The 23,607-nt window shown below is 33.4% G+C and overlaps 1 long non-coding RNA gene across 1 annotated transcript in view; it reads left to right on the forward strand.

The window, feature by feature from the left end:
- LOC123548640 (uncharacterized) overlaps positions 1–10,514 on the forward strand; it is a 34,010-nt gene extending 23,496 nt beyond the window's left edge. Inside the window, exons 2-3 of the long non-coding RNA XR_006685929.2 lie at positions 5,565–5,681; positions 6,100–10,514. This is a non-coding gene — a long non-coding RNA (uncharacterized LOC123548640). The remainder of the gene's footprint in view (positions 1–5,564; positions 5,682–6,099) is intronic.
- The last annotated feature ends 13,093 nt before the right edge of the window (positions 10,515–23,607 follow it).

The following is a 23,607-nucleotide window of genomic DNA, read 5'->3' on the forward strand; positions in this document are numbered from 1 at the left end:
ATCAACCTCGAGTTAAGGTAACTTGACATGAACAACCAAGATGGCGTCACGAAATTAGGGTTGGTCACATTATTTACTCGTATAGACGATATGCTGCTACAGAGGTCTAAAGATTAATTTTAATCATTTAAAACACACAAACAATTGTAAAAATGCATTTAATTATAAAATCAAACATTCTGAAATTCACACACATAAACAATTGTAAAAATGCATTAATTTATAAAATTATAAAACCAATATTCTGAAATTCTCCATGAAAACTAGTCAATTTTTGTGCGCATTTTGCGGAAAAGTTATGTATACAAACTGAAAATAATTTATATCCTCGTATCTTTGAATATGTCCTTCAGGTGCTCCACTTATGAACAAAAGAACTTATCCGCTGAGTTGTATGCTATTTGCTCTGGAATTTCATCAGTAAATTATAAATTTCTATTTTTTGTTGCAAATAAATTCAGTAAAACGGGCTATGTAATTCCAAAAATATGTTTATCGTAAAACTCACCCAGTCCTATGAACGGAAAATGAACCCAAACATAGCTGATTTTGGGTATATAACATTATGTTTTATGACCCTTGCGAATGAAGAAATTCTCATCTAAACTGGTTCTATATTTTTTGAGAGGCAACAGAAAATCAAGAAAATGTACTTTATCAATTACATTAAACATACATTAATTTAGTATGGCCTAAGATCCACGCTTTCCATGAGATTTCCATGCAAGTCAGTAAAGTTTTGACACAGAGGGTTATTCAAACAGTAGCTAACACATTTGAACTAAGACACAGATTGAAAAGGTTGTAAACATTTTCTGAAATTAAAATACAATGAAAAATTGTTAAGAAATGAACACATCACTCAAAACTCTTAATATGTGAGGATGTAAAGTCTCAGAAATAAGGACAAAGTAAACTTACATGTACTTTGAATTTTTTTAATGACCCTCATTCTGCAGGCAGGTCTCAGCCTTTTAGGGTGTAAAATATAGAAATTTATAATTTACTGATGAAATTCTAAAGCAAATAGCATCTAACTCAGTGGATAAGTTCTTTTGTTCATAGGTGGAGCACCTGAAGGACATATTCAAGGATATGAGGGTATAAATTATTTGCAGTTTGGATGCATAACTTTTCCGCACAATGCGCACAAAAATTGACTAGTTTTCATGGTGAGTTTCAGAATATTGGTTTTATAATTTTATAAATTAAATGCATTTTTACAATTGTTTATGTGTGTTTTAAATGATTAAAAAGCATCTTTAGACCTCTGTAGCAGCAAATTGTATACGAGTAAATAATGTGACCAACCCTAATTTCGTGACGCCATCTTGGATGTCCCTGTCAAGTTACCTTAAGATGTTTAAGTTGTGTTGTAAAATGAAAAATGCAATAAATTGTTTAAAACAAAATCATATTCATCACAAATTGCTATACCACGTAGAAATTTCATAGAATTTGGTGACTTTACAAGTAACTCTATTTTTCATAGACCCTGGTTGCCTTGGACAAACTTAAATTATAATTATTTTGCTATGGTCCAGTATACCCGAGTACACCTCACTCATATTGAATGCCCCTCATACGTTTACATGATTTTAGAACAAAATCAATCTGAATAGATGAATACGAATAGGATATATATTTACAGTATACAAAAACATTACATTAAGGCCATACCAAATTGATTTGTCGTTCGTCGGAACTACCGCATCAATGATTTCATTCCCGAGAAAAAGAAAAAATATCACCCGCCCGCACGTAATAAAAATCGCCGAATTTTTTTTTCTGATTACGCGGTCCGGAATGATAACGGTAAAACAGGCTTTATCGCTGTTTTAATGCGTCAAAGTGATATTGATCGGAATCAATTGACCATATCGACATTAAGAATAAATCCCGTTTTCCGGTATTTCCGTAAATAGGGTCAAGGGGGGAGGGGGCGGGCGAGGTTAACCGATTTAATGACCGTGTACAATATTAGCGATTATTTTTGCCAGAAGATAAGGATTTAGGAAAGTTCTTACTTTCTCACAACGCAAAAATAATCTGTTTACCTTAAAAAATGGGAATAATTTCACACCTTCGGTGTCGAGCCACGGAAGCGGCAGTCTAGAATAAAAGATAAAATTTCAAAAATAAAGTAAACTTTGAGGATATTTTTGCTACATCTTAATTACAACAATGTTTAATGAAAACCTGCTATACTTCTTCAATCATTTTCTTTGTTTAAAACTTGAAAAAAAGGATAATCTAAACACTACCGCCATGTAGCGTAATGGCCGATACCCACTCACCGTAAAACCGGGAACAGGCGTTTATTAGTGGTTAATACCGGAAAACGGGATTTTATCCATAATGTCGATATTGAGAATACGTTCGTAATACATGTAGCTGATGACAAAAACTCAAAAAGTCAGGAATTTTGGTGTTGTTTGTCATTTGTTTTAAATCTGGAGTGTCTATGCTAGTGCCACAGTGAATGGCCTTCGATGTGCCGGTAGGTGGTGAAGTAGGCACGTTCTACGATTGATCCATCACATAAATTGTCTCGGGCCCAAATCGTTTTCAACGTAAATTTTTTAGTACGGCAGTCAGATATTCTATCAAAATGCATATGGTATATTAATTTTAAAACAATATTTAGCTTTTCAAATAAGCAGTGTAGATATAAAAAATAATTTCTGTCGTCTTGTAACCCCAATTTTCCGTTTGTTTATTAATTGGCAGTGAATTGATAGAAAGAAAGAATCTGAAAAAAAACAGACCTTCCCAACTCACAATTTCTTGGTCAGTCAAAGCACAACAAATAACACTTTTAAGAGTAGCCATATTGGGATCATTTTTGTCCTTCTGTTATCATTTTTGACTGAAATAAACCTCTACAACAAAAAACTTATGCTAACCTTATCTGTTAAAAAATTATTCCAACGGGATTCGAGCAATGTCGAAGCATTTGTGTGCCCAACTCCGTTTGGTCTCATTGGTCAAGTGATTTATTACTTTCCCCTAACCTCTACCGTTTGGAGTTTCACTAGGGGCACAAAGTTGCTCATGTGTCGAAGCCATCTAACTGGGTTTCAGAAGATATGTTATTCCACTTGGGTGCCTGTTTTGTCTTAAATATTCCTCATCCTTTGCGGTTAAATGGGCACCCCTTCAGATAAATGTAGAACAATCAAAATTGAAAGTAAGACACTCATCCCTCAGTAATTATAAAAACAAAATAAAAACAAAGTGATTCAGTGAGTTTTAGCAAGAATTTATTTGCAAAACCATTCATTTAGTCTTTAAAACATATAGAAAAGCTATCTACTGTGTTAGTCACACTGTCACACTGTAAATATTTAAGTTCTGTTTTATTCTTAAAGAAATGTTAACTTCATGTATAATTATAACTGCCAAAAAACAAAATACATGCTCGCTCCATGTAAAAGCTACCCGCCTCTGATAAAAATCAAAATTGAGAAAAAAAGAACAAAAAATTTGCTCGCTCGCTCCCATTTTTTTTTTTTTTTTTTTTTTTTTTTGAAAATTTTCTGAAGAACTATTAATCAATTTGGTATGGCCTAAAAAAGAAAACTTCTATCAATGAAAATAATACACAATCATGTTTGCAATGATTCAAGAAATACCCTTTAAAACGAATTCGCATACAGGCCATTGCAAAATTATAATCCACCATGAAATATAATTACACTACGCTCATTCCTTGAATTCTGCACATTTTTCAGTCCCATATATTCCAAACCTGAAACACAATCACTCTCTGACGTTTTTGACTTCACAAACACACTAAGTCTATAGATAGATCCTAACATTTTCATTGGTAGAAATACATTAAATAAAGTCTAGAAAATGATTTCCAAGTCCTTGAAATTAACAAAAATGAATTTCACAAATGTGCAATGTATGATAGTTTTGCTAATATCAATAACAGAAATTTTAATATCTAATTCAAAGTTGTGGTCCGCAAAAAATGTCAACTCTTGCCTTGGGCTTGTACTTTAAAGTAGAGACATCTATTAGTTTACTTCCCTTGCAATTACACAGAAAATTAGAAAATGAAAACGGTTTAATACACAATATTATACATTTTTGCACAACAAAATCGTTTAGGATTTATTAATATGTGTTTGATTTACCCCTGAAACACTGGTTCCTATGATTTTGTCAACTTACTTATGGTAAAAATTAACTTTTAACAAGCCAATAATGAAATGAAATACCAGTAAGCATTTTATAGTGCAGATAATACAGTTTTGCTTGTATCAAAATGTCACAATAGAAACACTTTTGTAATACAGAACACCTGGTAGGATTAGTAAAGGTGTAATTATATTGATCTCCTTTTCCTATGCCTACTAAGTCCCGGTGCCATTTTATTTTACAATTTTAAATGAACGTGATAAAACACTTAGTTTAACAATTTACAATTTTTAAAATCCCTACAGTTATTTGGCACAGTATTTAATATATCTTAAAAATTATAACTAAAAGGAAAGTTTCAGACTAATTAAAACACCTTACATTCAACCTTTTGAATACGCACAGATAAATCCAAATTTGAATTCACTCGGAATATTGAGTGTAACACAACATTGCATCCAAGTTTTAAACACATTAACAAAACAATGGAAAATATATATTATTCCATCTCATTAGTATTTACAGACAATATCGTATGCTTTACTATATTTATACACGCACGAAATATATTCCAAAAGAATTTATATATTTCCAACTATTTAAAAAAAAACAATTAATCACAAGAAAGGGTTTAAAATGTAGATTTCCAAGAGATTTTCTTAAAAAAGCTAACATCACAAATTTACGTCTTCTCAATAAAATGTCTCTTCAGAAATGCATAGGTCATCTCAAAGTTTGCAGGAGTTTCTGTAGAAATTGACCAGTACTCTAACGAAGTTTTCCCAATGCTAGTACTGTTATGGTTTCTGTTGAATCTTCTGTCTTGAACTCAATTTATTGTACAAATACTCGTCTGTCTGTTTCCTGATAGCTCTGTTTCCACGGTACAATTTAACCTGTCATGATGTGCAGTCATTGTTTTCGCATTCTGAGAAATTTAACTCTCCGATTAATAATAAAGTTACTATATTTTCACGTAACTAAGTAAGGCTCAATTCGGAAACCTACATTTTTCCACAAGATGCTTTCGTAGTCCACATAGTGTATAAGTCTTGATATGACGTCTCACACTGTCTATCATTTGTAACTTGTAAATTTCTGTCTCAGCCATGAATAATAGTTGTCAATGTCTAATGAGCACCAGTATTCGAGTCATAAACCAAGTGAGATGAGATTACTAAAATGATGATGATGATGAATAATTCACGCTACTAAAACCTACATGTGTGTACATAAAGACGTCACACTACGATCATGTTTGTTCTCATAACGTGTGATTTGAGTCTAAAACTGTTTCTCTCAGAATTGCATTATACTAAAATTTTGGCAGAAACTTGCTGTTATATAATGTCGTATAAACCGTCTTCAACAATTTAAAAATTGCGTTGGTATAAGAATGTCTTCCTTACTTACAGAGGATGAAACTTGGAAGTATTTTTGAACCAAAACGACGACCTGACAACAAGTAATGGAGGAAAAATGAAAAGCGCCCGGATATAGGAAATCGTCGGAAAAAGGCGAAAAGATGAGAGGTAAAGTATACATTTCTGCTTGATTCTCTTAGCCCAAGCAGACAAGTACATACTATTTAATTCCACCTAGGATTTCTTAAGAAAGAACTCCCAAATACTTGTTTGAAAGGCATCTGCTCAAAATAGTGTAAAATATTTCAACTCAAGATTTAAGTCCATGATAATCTTTAATATTTCTTCACCTAAAGAAAATGTTGTCTGAGTGACTATGACAGTAAAAGTGTACATGAAAGCACAGTCCATCAATACTAGAGACAGATGTCAAATGCAGACTACTTTTACGCTTTTTGAGAATAAATATCTTCTCAGCTAAAGCACATTTTGTTCAAGATGAATTTGAGAGGTTGGTATAGGAGTTATTTTGGAAGATTTTGATCTTAAAGTTATGAAGGTTACATAGTTATATGTATATTTTAAGGTATTCTGGCTTACTTTGGCACTAACAAAAATATGCCGAATAATGGATTTGACCCATTGGGCATGCGTACTTGTCTTGAAAATGCAACACAAACCACAAAAGCTTTAACAGGCTTCATTCAAGAAACGCGTCCTGCACTAAAAAAATCCTTAGAAGCTGTAACAACTTCTTCAAAAGATCTTGTAAAGGTCACACAACGCCTAGAACAAAGACTAGAAGGTTCTCTCGACGAAATCGACGATGCTGTAAACTTCATACAACGCCTGGAACGGAAAATAGAAGATTCTCTCGGCAAGCTCGATTTTCTAGTACACACCATTTTTGTTTTACTCTGTATAGCTCTTTTTGCTGTTTGCGACAAATTAAGGTTTAGTTACCTTACTGAGCATCTAACACACGAATTACTGACAATTATGGCTGCAATAAGTCTTATTACAGCTACTGGAGTTCTATTGCGCGTGTTTTATATTTCTGTGTTGAAGGATGTGATATATTACTCTGCGAAGTTTGTACATTTGGATGTTCTTCGTCTCATGCACCTTCAGTTTAGCAATAGTATTGCTAAACTGAATGCTGTGTTTTGGTACATGGGGTTTGTCTTCGAGTTGATATTTTTACTTTCCTATTTTCATCCAACAGCATGCAAATACGCTTTTGAGACGAAATTAAGGGCAAAATTGCTTATCATCCATTGACAGGAATATTGTTTAGCATTACTCTATTCCTTAAAACAATTGGATTAAGTAATGATGTTGCAATTATCACGTGTGTAATCACGTCCTTTATTTACTTTTCTGTAACCGCAGTTAATCTGCATGAAAGCCACCAAAGACCCACATTTAATTTTCATAATAATTATCAAAACTCTAAAGAAATTGACACATTTGACCGAATAGGTAAGTACTTTAAGCTTGCCAGGAATGTGTTTTATGAATTTCATATTTTAGTATGCACGGCTGTTTGCTCGGTTATTATTGTTTCCGAGTGTATCTGTTGGTGTGTAAACATGTTCGCTTTTTAATATTTTTTTTGAGTGTTTCCGTGTCCAATATGTTATATTATCCGATTCTCATTCCATATAGTGCAAACTTGTGATACGAGATGTGATTCACAAGTTTTGAAAAGTTTTTGACAATTAAGTTAAACACACAAGAAAAATTTTAAGATCTGAGAAAGTAAATCGACATCGCCTAACTATAACGTAAGTTTCTTGTTAATTACAGTATGTTCAATTATTTTCCTTAAGTCCTCGTTGGAAACCAGCCGAATTAAAGATGTTTCTCTTCTGTAATTGTCTCTACTATTCACCGCTAATCAGGTGTAACCAGTTTGGTATTATTTAGTGCTTGAATGTTAGCTGATCAGGGCTTGAAATTTTTAAAATGAATTCGTACCTTTATAAGTTCACTTATACCAAACAAAGATATTCTTTAGACCTTTTTCACAAACTGGTGATGCCGATTTTGATTCGTTTTGAGAAATATTTCGATTTGATAAAGGTACCCAAGTTGAACGCATATATTTAGCGTTTTGTAAAAAGTTACAACGCGTCAAAATTCAAAAAGTCGACACAGAATACATTAATCTATGCAGAGGTATGAAGAAGAAATCTTCACATTTATAGAAATTACAACATAAACAAGTTTCGACTCAAATTGTGTAAAAGCAATGAAAACATATAAATTAAGCATATGTATTATTATGTATTTAGATATAAAGAAATGCAATCTAGGAGAATTCATAGGGTTTCGAAAAGGTAACAAAACTATAGCAAGGTTAGGCTTTAACGAAGTTTGGCACTCGAGGAGTAAGTAATGAGGAACCCTTCTTTGCAAATCTTAAACAAAAGGTTATTGGTATTTTTGTACAAGCAATTAAGCTCCGATATAAATGAAACCAGTAGAGTAATTTTGTCATAGGACCGTATTTGAATTTGAAATCAGCGGATATCTTGACTTCTTAAATGTGAAGATTATAGGTTTTCACTTTCGCGACTAAAGTTATCCTCTCATACTCTCAGACTTGCCGTTGAAAGCATCCCCTTTGAGCAATGTAAATGTATATCTTGTTTTGTCCTTGAAGCCGAATTACTGAGTGCTCAGTTTTTCTCTTATTTACATAGGGAATATATTAGAAAGTGCTTTTGGCAAACTCCGGGTAATTGTAAGCTTTTGCAATTGTTACAAAAATTAAAACGTAACAGAAATCCGAAATCTCTCGATCTACATCTATAAAGCTTTTCAATCGAGAAACAAGACGACAATTAGTGTAAAGTAAAAACAATATAGATATTAACACCTAGAAAATTTATATCAAATTTACAATATAATCGTTACTGTCATTGTTACATTGCATTGTGACAGGCAAAATATTTTCATATTAATTTGACTCTCACAATAAGCAATTTCTGCGATTTTGATACTTAGTGATTTTGGATGTTTGTACTTACAGGGTATTAAGGACCCTCCACGACCTAGTGACCTACTTTTTCAACCACAAATCTTCATGAAAATCATTTTTATAATACAGGTAATATACAGCCATACTACAAGTTTTCAGGTGGTTAATCCTGGCCCTTTCTAAATAAATGCGTTTTCACAACTTCATCTGCAAACTTATGAACACTTATCTTACACCGTAGAAACAAAATTTGATTGAAATTAAACTAAATACACTGATTTCTGTACACGTTGCTTCATTAATTTAATTAAATGTTAAACACATTAAACATTTAATGCAGCATATCATTTTCATGCAAATAATATATAATTACCATCATGGAAAAACAAAAGAATACAGTTACATTGTGGTGCCTCTTTAAATCGAAAATGTTTTGCCATCTTGACATGATTTTGATATAAACTAGATATATGTATTCATCATACTGTGATCACCGATCTACTAAAATTTTATGCATACTAAAGGTACATTTGTACTTCTAGCTATCATTAATTGATTTCATGCTGTAAATCTGTCTTTCTGTGTATGTCGCAATGTTTGTTCACGAAATTCCTCCGATGTAACCAGTCATATTTACACCACACTTTATAAGAATGATCATTGCAAAGCTCAGTAGTTATATTATTCAAGTTTAGTGTTTGTCCTTGATTCGTAAAATGTTATTATGTTTTTGGCCACTCCTGATATTATTGGGCAGACTTCAACTAAATTCTACGGGAGCTATCAGAGTCTTGTGCACATTTCTGCCATGTTCTTAGTCTGTGTTTTTCATTTGAGTTAAAGCCCTAGATATAATGTTTAGCTGTTAACTTGTCTGCGAAACTGTTTTGATACATACCATTAGGAGGAATTATATAAAACTTCGTAAAAATGGTACTTGGTGCTGTGATTTTCAGAGACAGTTATGGCCCTTTATTTGTTAAATGTTATGATATTTTGGTTACTTCGCATGCACCACCTGTTTACTATTGAATTATTTCATTAGCATTTCCCTGTATTGTTTTCCTTCAAGATATCTTCCCGGAAAATAGAAAAGAAATTCGACTTCAAATGTTTATACACTGTCCTTGATAAGAAGAATAAGTAAACGTTTTCAACTGGCATTCCAGATGAATATTTTAAGATGCCTTCAAGTGCTGAAAAAATATTCTTACTTCCATGAAGAGCGAAACAATTCTTAGCTCCAAGTACAATACCGACATCCGACCGCCCTCCTCCCACAGAAGTTCAAACTATCGCACCTATGTGCATTCTCTTTTCTTACTATCTACTAGTATACCTTTGCTTCATTTCTATTCTTGTATTCAAAATAAGAAGCTAACAGTACTAATATCCCAATACACTGTAAGATAACTCATACATTACTAGTTAAAAACATATTCATTCAATGATATGTGTGTAGTATTTGTATAAACCAACCAGATGATAGTAGTGAATTTTATCACTGTGGAATTTCATTCATAAAACTGCACTTGTTTGATTTTGCTCAGGCAAATTGTGAATAGTTGATATAAAAGTTATATATGTGACATAATTTCTATAACTAGATGTCAAGTTGTAAGTTTGTAGATCTATGATATTTGTATATTTAAAAATACTGTCACAGCGAATGAATTAAATTAGTAACTAAAAATATACCTGTCACTTGACAGATTTTCTTCTACAGAAAAACATGTAGTTTTTCCAACTACAGTTTTCTGGAACTTTTACCAGGTAAATCCCAAGCTGTCGATTGTCCTGTCCGTTGTTCACGACTGGTTTGGTTAAAATTCCTTTAGTCCAATTTTCATGAATAATGGCTTTTCAGCTGTTTTCCAGTCTGTCAAATGTTTTTATTGGAACATATGGAAAATATTAATTCATTTGTAACAATATTCCACATGTAACTAAACTTAATTTACTAATTAACTGTTTGAATTTGTTTTTGTTTGAAGTAATATAAAGTTAAAAACCAACTCATTCTTATTATCTTAAGTGGTTTGAATCTATACTGAATTCATGGTATAGATTTCCAAATCTTGTAAAGCATTTTGAAACCACCCTTCCAGTGACTTTTTGTTTGAGTTGCTTTACGCCAAATTTTCCTTGGTTTATCTACAAAAATACCAAATTGTTCATCATAAGTAGAGGACACTTTCAAGAGTTGAATAGCACATATTGTCCTATAATAATTATAAGACCTTTGTTTGATAGCAAGATATCAAGCTACTTTTTCAAAAGATTTTTGTCATTACTTGTATGATTTGTTTGTCTAGCATAATTATTTCTCTAAGTAGTCGAGAGCTTAAAGTGTTACAAACAATGCACATTCTAAAAATATGTAAAAATTGCAAAATGAAATTGCAAATAGAGCACACAAAAAGCAATATTTCAAAAAAAAAATTAAGTTAACCAGTTTTCATTTCCCGGAGTACCTAGGTAAATATGTGAGACGCACAACAAAATGTCATTCCACTGTTTACCAGTATACAATCAAATATCTCAAGCTTTTGATAAAAGACAATTTTAGTGATATTTCTAAAGCATTTGACAGGTTTTAGCATGATGTTATAAACTAAAATTACGTAAATATGGGATCAATTGCAAACTTCTAAACTAAACTTACGTAAATATGGGATCAGTTGCAAACTTATGCAATGGATAAACAACTACCTCTGCCATCGGAGTCTAAAATGTTTCGTAAAATCAGCACATTCAAACGCAAAAATATCACAGTTGGAGTTCCCACAGGATAGGTCCTTGGCCCCTTACTCAGTTTAGTATTCGTATACGACATTGCAGTAAACCTCTTACGTATAACTCGCCTTTTCGCGGATGATTGTTCTCTTGCGGTCTCCTCGGCAATTTAAACTTTATTGAAAACACTTAAAATAGGTGTCTAAGTATACTACAATAATGGTCCCATCAATTGTTGGTTCGTTAACTTTAATACTAAATTTTCGGCTGCACAGAAAATGATAAGATATCGCTGGAAATGTTACAGTACGAAGCTGTCCGTGTAGTGGCTGGTCTTTCGAGGTCCCTTTCAATCGTTGTCAGATAGAACAAAAATACTGAAATTAGTCACACTTTATAAAGTTGACCGTTGTGTTGTGCCAAGCTATATTGCAGATTGTTTTCCAAATAGTGTCGCGAATTCTACACCCTACACTCTCCGAAACGATTATTATTATGTGACCGCAAATTTTCTCGAATTCATTTGTTTCATCTTTAATAACAAGAAAAGCTGTTTACTCAAATATTTTAAATTCCTTCTTAAAAAATATGTATTTAAACCACCTACTATTCCCATTTTTAGCCCACCATCATCAGATGATGGGCTATTCAAACCACTCCCCGTCCGTCCGTCCGTTCACAATATCTCGTTATCGCATCTCCTCAGAAACTACTGGGGGATTTTGACCAAACTTAGTCAGGATGATGTATTGGTACCATAGTTGTGTCCCCCTGAAAATCAGACTTGTTCAACAATTTTTAGTGAGTTATTGCTCTTTGTTTATTTTGATAATTTACATATATTTATATAGGAAAAACTTTAAAAATCTTCTTGTCCAAAACCACAGGGCCTAGGACTTTGATATTTGGTATGTAGCATCATCTAGTAGTCCTCTACCAAGATTATTTAAATTATTTCCCTGCATTGAAAGTATGAGTCAGTTTGCTTAGTCTTGGGATGTTTGCTTATTCAAAACTGAATTTATAATCTAATTTGGATTTTGTTTCATGCGTCAGACATTTTGGTCATATATTTAATTTTAAAGGTAAAACCGATGTGGATATTATCAATTTATACAAATGTTGCCATTTATTCATGGTTTGATTTATGTTCCTGTATGCCGGATCCAGATCTTATTCTATATTTTACGAATTGCCACGACTTTTGGCGTATCAAACATGCAGAACTACCTTAACATAAAATTGCTGAGCGATAAAACCTTGTAGTTTATAAATGGCACATATAATTGTGATATTTAAGTTCTCTTTCTGTTTTATGTAATATATGTTTTATTATACCGGTTATTTCGTTCTTCGTTAAAGACAACATTCTTCGTCTTCTCGTTATTATCATTATCGTCATAATCATCATCATCATCATCTTTATTATTATTTTTATTATTATTATTTAAACGTGTTTATTGATGTACTGGAAATTCTTTGATAAGTCTTAGCTCCGGTCGCTCCGTCCGTCAGTCCCGAAATATTAAAAGGACAATAACTTTGCCGCCAATCATAGGAATGTTTAAACATGTAACTTGTGAGGTGGAAACTAGCAGACTATTGTTAAGATTGTTTCTTGTGTATAGCTAGACTAGCCACTAAAGAACACTTATGGTTCTTTATTTTATTTTGATAAGCAACTGACTGTTCAAATTCGTTAACGTTTCGCGGGCTCGATTACAAAACAAGCATTGAATCATATAGGGAAATTGTTTTTCAACGTTTAAAACACCAATAATTACTTATTTGTCATAACTGTATAACCTATCTTCCCAATTTACATGTTTTAATCTTTCATTTCATGTAAAAATATGAAAATATTTAAAGAGGAAAGTGCTTCCATTTAGATTTCAATATCTTCACTGTCGCTCAAATAGAATATATATGAATAAAAATAGAACTGCGACTTTGTCTGAGTTTATTAAGTTTATTTCTACATTTAATGATACAATGCCAAAACTTTATAATCTTTATTCTGTATATACATTTCCATATCTTTTAGAAAATGCTATTTTGAAAAAAAAGATATTTTGTAAGGAAGTTGCTTCCAACTTTCTGTCAAATTTTCTGAAATCATTTTCTCAATTTTTCGGACTGCGGCCATTCTGGTGTATTAAATCCGTACTGATTATATCTTGAAGAATGAATTGTAATATGTTTATAAGAAATACAGTTTTAATTTTAGGTATATTTTTGTTTCCTTGTATGGGAACTTGTCCTAAAATAGTTTTAAATATGGCATATAAAATCACTACAATTGTAGTATTCTCACACAATAACAGCACAATTTTTGTTTAAGAAACTGAGTTTCATTGCACATGTATTTCATTATTATCATTATCACTCGCTCTCATTAAGAAATTTAATTTCTAAATCGAAGAAGTATGTAACACATTTTAATCAATTTGCAAGAAAATTATCAAATAAAGTTTTTAATTGCTTAATCAGAAATGATTTATTTATATATATATGTATCAGTAATGATTTAAGCTGATTGATACTGTCAGTAAAACAAAAAGTTATACTGTCAGTATAACACTCTCATAACAAACACACAACATGTTCAAGTATATTTACAATGTTAAGTGAGAAATAGGATGATTGTAGGGATAATACACGTTTTTTTTTGTGTATTAACGTCTGCAGAAGCCCGCGGGATTGTTTGTGACCGAGACCGAAGGTTGTGATAGGGGAGGTAAAACTCACTTTTAAAAATATTAGAGGGTAGGGTAAAGTTGACGTCTACCAGTTTATACACTGATTAATTACAAAACATATCTGTTTGTCAGTAAATGTATATATGTCCAACAATGACAGCAATAAGAAATTTATCAAAAAGGACTGAAGGGCAAACTGGATATTCAAGGTCAAAGGTCAGATTCATGTGAAAATCACAAAAATTGGCATATTTGATATTTATTTTTATTCTTAAAAAATAGTTTGTTATCATAAGTCACTCATCTTTAATTACGTAATGTGTGTATATCAGCCAAAATCAGAAATGCAAATTTTATTGCAAAAAGTCAAGGTCAACCCTGATAGTTGAAGGTCAAAGTTCATTTTTATGCAAAAATGTACAAAATTATTACCTTAACTTTTTCTAATCTGTTTAATATGTTTTCACATTATTAGTAAATGTTTGTATGTCAGGCAAAGTCAGCAGTGCAGATGTAACCCTAAAAATGCCAAGAGTAAAGCTAATATCAAGGGTCAAATGTCAATTTTGTGTGAAAATTCGCATGAATAGCTTTCTGTTTGAAAAATAACAGATATGTATTAATCATTATAAGCAATTTCTCGTGGTTTATTTTAATGTATCTATGTCTCACAATGTCAGTAATAAAGATATCGTCTAAAATCAGACAAGTTCAAATGTAATATTAAGGGTCAAAGGTCATTTTCAAGTGAAAGAAAGAAAAAATAGCTTTTTAACTTTTCTCTTTGTTAACAATATCTTGTCGATATTAGTCAATGATATCAGTTCATTTTAATGTATAGGTGTTAGGCGATGTCTGGTATGCACTTATAATTTCAAAACATCCAAGTTCAATCAAAATATGAAAGGTCAAAGGTCAAAAAATGAGTAAAATGTTGCAATAATATCACCTATTTGTAATATTTGTTATTGTTTAAAAGTATTTGTTTTGTCATTTAAGTAAATGATCGTTGTTCATTTTACTGTATATATGTCAGACGATGTCATGGAAGAGAAAATATGTCAAGGTCAAACCTGGTATTAAAGATCAGGGGTCATTTTTGTGTAAAAGATCAAAATGTAGCATACATACTGATTACTTTTTTCAAATATAACTTGTTGTTATAATTCACTTTTAGCAATTTATTTTAATGTATGCATGTCAAGCAAGGTCAGCAATGTAGGTTTTATCCTAATAAGTCAAAGCCAACCGTTTTATCAAAGGTCAAAGATCAAATTTGTGTGAAAATGCGCAAAAAATCCAGTATTTTTGCAATGATTTTTCTTCATTGTTTTAGGGATTTTTGTGAACACTAGTAACTTACCATTATTCATTTTAAAGTATATATAACAGATGATATCATTTTTCCTTGATTATGAAAAATTAGTCAAGGTCAAACCTGACATTAAAGGTCAAAGGAGAGGGTCTTCAAGAAACTCTTCAAGAAAGTTTGGGAGCAAATGAATAGATCCTACGTTAGGTCTACACAGGCACCGTACGGCCAATAGCGTAGTACGCATCCACCTCATGGGTAACTTCTTCCAAAACCAGTACAGATAAACTGGACAAGGTTCAAAATTCAGGCCGAGAATAATTCTCGGAGCAATGAAAACAATTCCAATAAAAGAAATGGAAACGACAGCCAACCTTGAGCCATCAGAGGTAAGACGAGAGTACAAAGCCCTTGTGCAGGCAGAGAAGGCAAAGAGACTACCATCACGCCCACTCCACTCAAAACTCGAGAGCAGAATCGAGAACAGGTTGAAACGACAGTCTCAACCATATCGTCAAAGCACTGCAGAAAGGAAAGACAGCAGCACTAGACGCAGAGGCAGAGCCGCTTGTGCCCGATGAATGGGTTCCTAGACAATGTGCTCCAAAGATCAGATTGGTGGTGCCAGGAGTAGAAGAAAAGGGAAAACTATATCAGGCTCACCAACAATCTCTTACGTTAGAAATGATCAATTCTATCCAGCACACTCTTGGATCCAAGCATATACCGATGGATCAGTAGAAGAAGCAGTTCATAATGCTGGAAGTGGTGCCTACATCAAATTTCCAGAACAAAATATAGATAGGCATTGCTTTGACACTAGATGCGGCAGTGAACTGCATCGCTTCTGCAGGTCGGTGGCATCTCCCCACAGCTTGGTCTCATTTGGGATGTCTGTGGGCTAAACTTTCTGGCGTACTTCTTCCAGATAGAAACCGCTCTGCAGGATGTGGAATGGTATTTGTTCCTCTGATCCGCACTGGCATTTTGGTGTCTTTGCAACACCCCGCTTCTTCATGTGTTTTCTCAGGCCACAGTGTCCAGTGCGCTGACGGAAGATAGTTGTTTGGCTGTACCTGATTAGCTTGTGCAGACTGTCATGATTTGGCAGGTAGCCTCTATCATTTATGTTCTTCCAGTCTGACGCAAATCTATTCTTCCGCAAAATCTGAGATTCTCTGTATGAAGTTGGAGGTTTCGGACTGTATTTGCTTGGTTGCTTCCTTTGCAAGTTTGTCCGCAGCTCAGCTTCATCTCCGGCTATGCCCACATTTCCAGCAGCAGTCTCGTTAAGATGTCTGATGGACCTGCTGAGAGAGTCTGAAGAGCTCACTTGGAGTCTGTCAGGAAAACAATATTTTGTCCATTTTCTCATACAGTTGGGGTGTGGCCGAAGTGGGGTCTTGCGTCTCGGCTCTAAAGTTTGAGAATCTCTTGCCGACTGGATGAGAGAGTGTGAGAGAATTTGATGTAGGCACCACTTCCAGCATTCTGAACTGCTTTTCCCGCTGATCCATCGGTATATGCTTGGATCCAAGACTGTGCTGGATAGTGGTCATTGATCATTTCTAGCGTAAAAGATTGTTGGTGGGCCTGATGTTGTTTTCCCTTTTCTTCTACTCCTGGCACCTCCAATCTGATCTTTGGAGCACATTGCCTAGGAACCCATTCATCGGGCACAAGCGGCTCTGCCTCTGTGCCCAGTGCTGCTGTTTTTCCTTTCTGCAGTCCTTTGACGATATGGTTGAGACTCTGTCGTTTTAGTCTGTTCTTAGTTCTGCTCTCGAGTTTTGAATGGAGTGGGTGTGATGGTAGTCTATTTGCCTTCTATGCCTGCACAAGGGCTTTGTACTCTCGTCTTGTCTCTAATGGCTCAATGTTGGATGTCTTTTTTATTTCTTTTATTGGAGTTGTTTTCATTGCTCCGAGAATTATCCTCAGGCCTGAATTTTGTACCTTGTCCAGTTTATCTTTACTGGTTTTGGAAGCAATTGACCATGAGGTGGATGCGTACTCTGATATGGGCCGTACAGTGCCTGTGTAGACTTGCCGTAGGATCTTTTCATTTGCTCTCCATCTTGTTCAAGCCATTTTTTCATAATGGTAAGTTTCTTGAATACCCTCTCCTTTGACCTTTAATGTCAGGTTTGACAATGACTGATTTTTCATAATTAAGGTATTGGACCCCTAATAGTAATGTTTAAAAAATAGCATTTGCTTGGTATATTCTTAAAGTTGACCATGTTTCGCATTGTGTTGCAAATTCTAAACAACTTTTACCGTGCCGTTTTTTGTAAATTATGTATAATTTATGGTATTTCCTCAAGCTCAAGAAGAGACAAATTTCAATGTGATTGCCACTATCTAAAACGTTTGCAGATAATTCATTACAGTATTAATTTTGATAAAAGTAACATCAAACTATTGTTAAACAATTATAAAACTTAAAATAAAACTGTAAATATCATTTTTTCTAGGGTGCCTCAAGCAAACAGATTTAATGAGACAGAATTCTAACCCCAACATTGAAAAATTAAGCTCGAATCCTGTGGGTCTGTTTTGAATTTTGCTTACTTCATTCAAAAATAACCTTGGGGCAGAAGTTAAAATTACCTGCATTTCTTCCACAATATGTAATCTAAAGAATGGAGGCAAAATAGAGAACTTTTACCGCATGTAACTCAGTATTTTTAAAAATGTTTAACTCTACCCCTCCTGATTCAGAGGTAAATTCACTTTGAACAGCAAGAAATCGCTTATAAAATGAACATTTTCCAATTTTTGTACAATACATCCATAATAAGTCTTCAAAGAAGTAAAAACATACTAGCAAAAAAGGAAAAAATGGAAAAAAATTTGGTCCCAGTAGGGCTTGAACCTACGCCCCCCTGAAAATTGCAGTCAAAGTAGGTTTATGGTAGGAATTGAATACTCTTCAAAAAGGAGGTACTCTATTACTGGTCTAATACTTTAAGGAAGAATGATACCACCTGTTATATATGCTTTAAAATGAATAATGATCAGTTACTAGTGTTGACAAAAATACCCTAAAACAATAAAGAAAAATCATTGCAAAAATGCTGTTTTTGCGAATTTCACACTAATTTGACCTTTGACCTTTAATAAAAATGGCTGGCTTTGACTTATTAGGATAAAACCTACATTGCTGACCTTGCTTGACATGCATACATAAAAATAAATTGCTAAAAGTGAATTATAACAACAAGCTATTTTTGAACAAAGTAATGAGTAAGTATGCTACATTTTGATCTTTTACACAAAAATGACCCCTGACCCTTAATGCCAGGTTTGACCTTGACTTATTACCTCTTCCATGACATCGTCTGACATATATACAGTACAATGAACAACGATCAGTTACTGAAATGACAAAACAAATACTTTTAAACAAGAAAAAAATATAACAAATAGGTAATATTATTGCAACATTTTACTCACTTTTTGACCTTTGACCTTTCAAATTATGGTTGAACTTGAATGTTTTGAAATTATATGTGCATACCAGACATCGCCTAACATTTATACATTGAAATGAACTGATATCATTGACTAGATCGACAAGATATTGTTAATAAAGAAAAAAGTTAAAGAGCTAATTTTTCATTCTTTTACTTTAAAATGACCTTTGACCCTTAATATTATATTTGAACTTGTCTGATTTTAGACGATATCTTTATTACTGACATTGTGAGACATATATACATTAAGATAAGCCACGAGAAATTACTTATAATGATTAAAATATATCTGTTATATTTCAAACAGGAAGCTATTCGTGCGTTTTTTCACACATGTTTGACCTTTGACCTTTGATATTAGCTTTAATCTTGGCAATTTTGGGGTTACATCTGCACTGCTGACTTTGCCTGACATACAAACATTAAAACGAATTATCTTCAGTGACTAATAATGTGAAAACATATTAAACAGATTAGAAAAAGTTAAGGTAATAATTTTGTACATTTTTTGCATAAAAATGAACTTTGACCTTCAATTATGAGGGTTGACCCTGACTTTTTGCAATAAAATTTGCATTTCTGATTTTGGCTGATATACACACATTACATAAATAAAGATGAGTGACTTATGATAACAAACTATTTTTAAGAATAAAATTAAATTTCAAATATGCCAAATTTTGTGATTTTTACATAAATCTGACCTTTTAACTTGAATATCCAGTTTGCCCTTCAGTCCTTTTTGATGAATTTCTTATTGCTGTTATTGTTGGCCATATATACATTTACTGACAGACAGATAGTTATTGTAATTAATCAGTGAAAAAACTGGTAGACGTAAACTTTACCCTACCCCCTAGTATTTTTACAAGTGAGTTTTACCTCCCCTATCACAAACATAAGTGAACAAAATATAGATAGGCACGGCTTTGACACTTAAGAAATGGGTTTTCGGGCAGGATATGAAATATTGTTTCCAAAAATGTATAAACTTCTTTTGGCCTCAGTTGTTGCAATAAAAGTCCGCGAGCTCTCGGACCACGTGTATTGTCGCTATTCTTGCATAAAAATATATTTCACGACGATTTATGTATTGTTTTCATATGTGATGACTTTACGATTCGGGTACATTTTTTTATTTACAATTCCAGTTGTTCTTAGAAACGGTAAACATGTTTTAAATATCCGTATCCAGGGCCCGGAAATAAACAACGCTATCAAAAGCACATCCTGAAGGTTTTTAAGCGATTTTTTTATCTCTCAATATTACAAACATAAAATTACCAATAATTGTTCATATCATTTAACAATTTGGTGGACTCGATCACAATTTCAAGAATAATAACTTTACATTCGAGTTATATTGAGTACGGACACGCAGTTGGAGTACGGATGAGTACGAACGTAGTGTCAAGTTTCCAAGCTGTTTATATAAATTCTTCGAGAAATTAGATAAAAACATACTGACTGATACTTACCAAAATCATAAATATGATACCTAAAAACAAAGAATCGCACATGTAAACACGCGATTCTTTAACATTCACGGTTGTGAACAAAATCTGAATTGACGCATAGTTCCAAAAGGGGAGTAAACAAGGGAAGAAACGAGTACGAACAATGTTTGGGGCAGCGCATTTGGCGTTAGTTACTGATACAGTAAAACACTTTATGGTTTAGATTGCATCTTTAATGCTTCAAGAAGAGGTTTTTATAAAAGAAAAAAGACGCAGATACCAGATGTCAATCTGCGCAGATTTTACATATACGTCCCTGGGAAAGAATTTCAAAAATAAAAATCGGGTATTAACAGCACGTGAATTGCCTTGTTTGCACACGATTTTTCTCCCGTTAATACATGGGCGGATCCAGTGAAAAAAAGTAGTTTTTATGCAAGAATGTATGTCAAGTACCGTTAGATTTCAGAGCTTATCATAACTATGTGTTTGTAATGTATCATTGTTTATTCTATATCTATTTTATCTATCCAATCGCGAACGTTCATTTGCAACTCGTGACCGTACAATATATTACGGTATTTGGATGCACGTGCGTACAAAAATCCTATATTTTCTGTATTTGGACGCACGCGCGTACATAAAATCCTGTATTTTCTGTATTTGGACGGTTCAACAGTCCCATGTTAAACATACGATAAAGCCCGAAACGCGTGAAAATGTTCCGAATGTAATTCGGATGAAGTAGGCGCTCCATGCATAGAGCTTGATTATGCGTCTTGAAATCTGGATTTAATTTGAGTACACACAAAAACGATTCAAGTGATAGCAGTGCTATCTGATTTAGATATTAAAACGTTCGTTAATAATCAAAAACTTAAAAATACAGTAAAAAAGATCATCAGATGTTGGAATATTTGAAAAGTCGCTAAAAGAAGCCGTTCCGGACGAAACCTAGAAAATGGAAGATATCAGCCCTGACTGTCTGAACAGCTACCTCAGCAGTTTTTATTTAAAGGTTAATAAACAAAATGGAGAAGAATATGAATGGCAGCGGACGGGCGGTCAGCATCCAAAACATGTCTGCTCTCTAATTCAGTTTTCATCGGATCTTCACCAAACTTGCTGACATTGTTTGTGGGCATAACATCTCGGCCAGTTTCGATAACCAGCCAAATTGTACCAGGCACTCTTTGATTATAGTCTTTGAACTACTCGAAATGACGTATGAAGTGAAATAAATATAGAATAAAAAGGTTATTTAAGGCCTAACATTGTTCTGTATAATATATATTTGAACTCATACCAAGCTGGGAAAAACTAGAAAAGGCAGGAATACAATATTCAGTGAACATTTTTAAGTTAAACTATTATTATAGTAAGATAAAATAGATATAGAATAAAAAGGTTATTTAACATTGAACTGTACAATACGAGATATATTTGGACTCGTACCCAGCTGAGAAAACCATATTGAACTCGCCTAGCGGCTCGTCCAATATGGTTTTCTCAGCTGGGTACTCGTCCAAATATATCTCGTATTGTACAGAACAATGATAAATAACCTAATAATATATGAAGACTGGGGGTGATTTTGATGTCACTTAAAATACCATATGTACAAATATTATGTTTATTGTGCACATAATGGAAAATGAATTTAGATAGACAGTTTACATTTGAGGAAATTTACATTAGATGAATGTAACTGTGGTATCGGATTGTATTTTTCAAAAAGTGTTTAATATATATTTAAAGATATGTACATTAGAATAATTTAACTTTAGTATCACATTATATTTTTCAAAAAAACTTGATCACTACGTCTCACAACAGAAAAGCCTTCTCAGCCTTACCTTCTTTTAATCTTGTTTTTAAATTTAGGTGAATTTCGAAAATAGGACATGCAGGGTGTAGTGTAATGACAAGATTCTTTGTATTCTGTATTTTAATTTGGATATTTCTTTCAGAGATTTAAGATAAAAAGCTGTACATTTCATAAATTATAAGTCAGACAAGATTTGACAATCTTCAGTAGCGTAAGGCTTGTTGAACTTGTACACATTCTGCGTATCCTTAAGTGATCGGGAAATTAGGTAATGTGTCTGCTGTGTTTTCCGGTATAATCCTTTATAAACTCAGTTTACTCTGTGAACAGAGAGGCGCCCAGGTACTGGCAAGGGACATGTCGTCCCGCTCTTATGAGCTGAAACTTAATAAGCAATGTTAAAAGCTAGGCTGAAGTACATTTATAATTAAGAACGTGTGTTTACAGAACTGTTTTAAAAAGCTTATTGAACATTGATTATATCTTTGAAATCCGACTAAATATTTATAAGTAACTGTGCATTGCTCTTCGTAGTTAATAAAAATGTTAGAACTGTCATTACGTGTTGTGTTTCAAGACAAACTTCAGGTGCACAAGTGTTACGTTAAAACCTGGACAGAATGTAAGTCTTCTTAAAATCTAGGAGACAAAACACTAAGGTTATCCAGAAAAATCATAAAACTTCGTAAACACTGTAGATGTCAATATGGTCAACATGAAACTTAGTCAGAATATTCTATTTTCATTACAAAAAATGCAAGTTCAAATACAAAAATGGTTCCTCTGGAACAAGTTAGTTACAAAAGTAAATAGTAGAAAAACATAGGTAACATAAACAGGGACCAAATTGTCTACCTGATCTTTTAACCTAATCAAACTACTTATTTTTGTGTAATGTAGGCCATGTTTAATACATTATCTTGAGCTAAAAATAGATCACGAGTTCAATTCCTCCTTTATTTATTTTTTTTCTGAGGGGGAGTGGGGTGTAAGTCACACCTCTACGATTGTATGTCATATAGGGACTTTCCATACATGATGGTAGGGAATTCGAAGACCCAATGTATCCCTCCGTGCATTATTTCATCACGGACGGGCACCTCGGAAGAACCACCGACTTTCCGTAAGCCAGTTGGCGGGTCGAACCCACATCGGTGTGGAGCAAGTGATTGAAAGTAACCATTTAGCCACGGAGCCCTACCCCCACCCCGCCCCCTCTCCCTGTATGATTGTCTCTGTAAAATCTGGATCAGTAGTTCTATGTCAAAACATACTAAATACTTCTACATGCCACAATTTTGCTTGATCTACCCAGAACCTGATCAGAGTATTTATAGAGTTAATGATCGTATGAAAACTGACCATCCGATTTTAAAACTAGGTCACTAAGTAAACACATAAAAAGCATGTAAACCCGACGACGTTTTCTACTTGGTTTACGTGAAACCAGGTATATGTGTTTTCATTAATAGGTCATAGCCGGTCACTTGGTCAGACTAAATTTAACTTTTAAAGCACTTTAGTTGCTACAATTTTTATATGCACTACATTTAAAAGAAGCTTGGTTACAATGTTTGTCTTAACAGACTCTAACTCA

The sequence above is a fragment of the Mercenaria mercenaria genome, chromosome 6 (assembly GCF_021730395.1).
Source record: "Mercenaria mercenaria strain notata chromosome 6, MADL_Memer_1, whole genome shotgun sequence".
In the NCBI taxonomy this organism is placed as follows: Eukaryota; Metazoa; Mollusca; class Bivalvia; order Venerida; family Veneridae; genus Mercenaria; species Mercenaria mercenaria.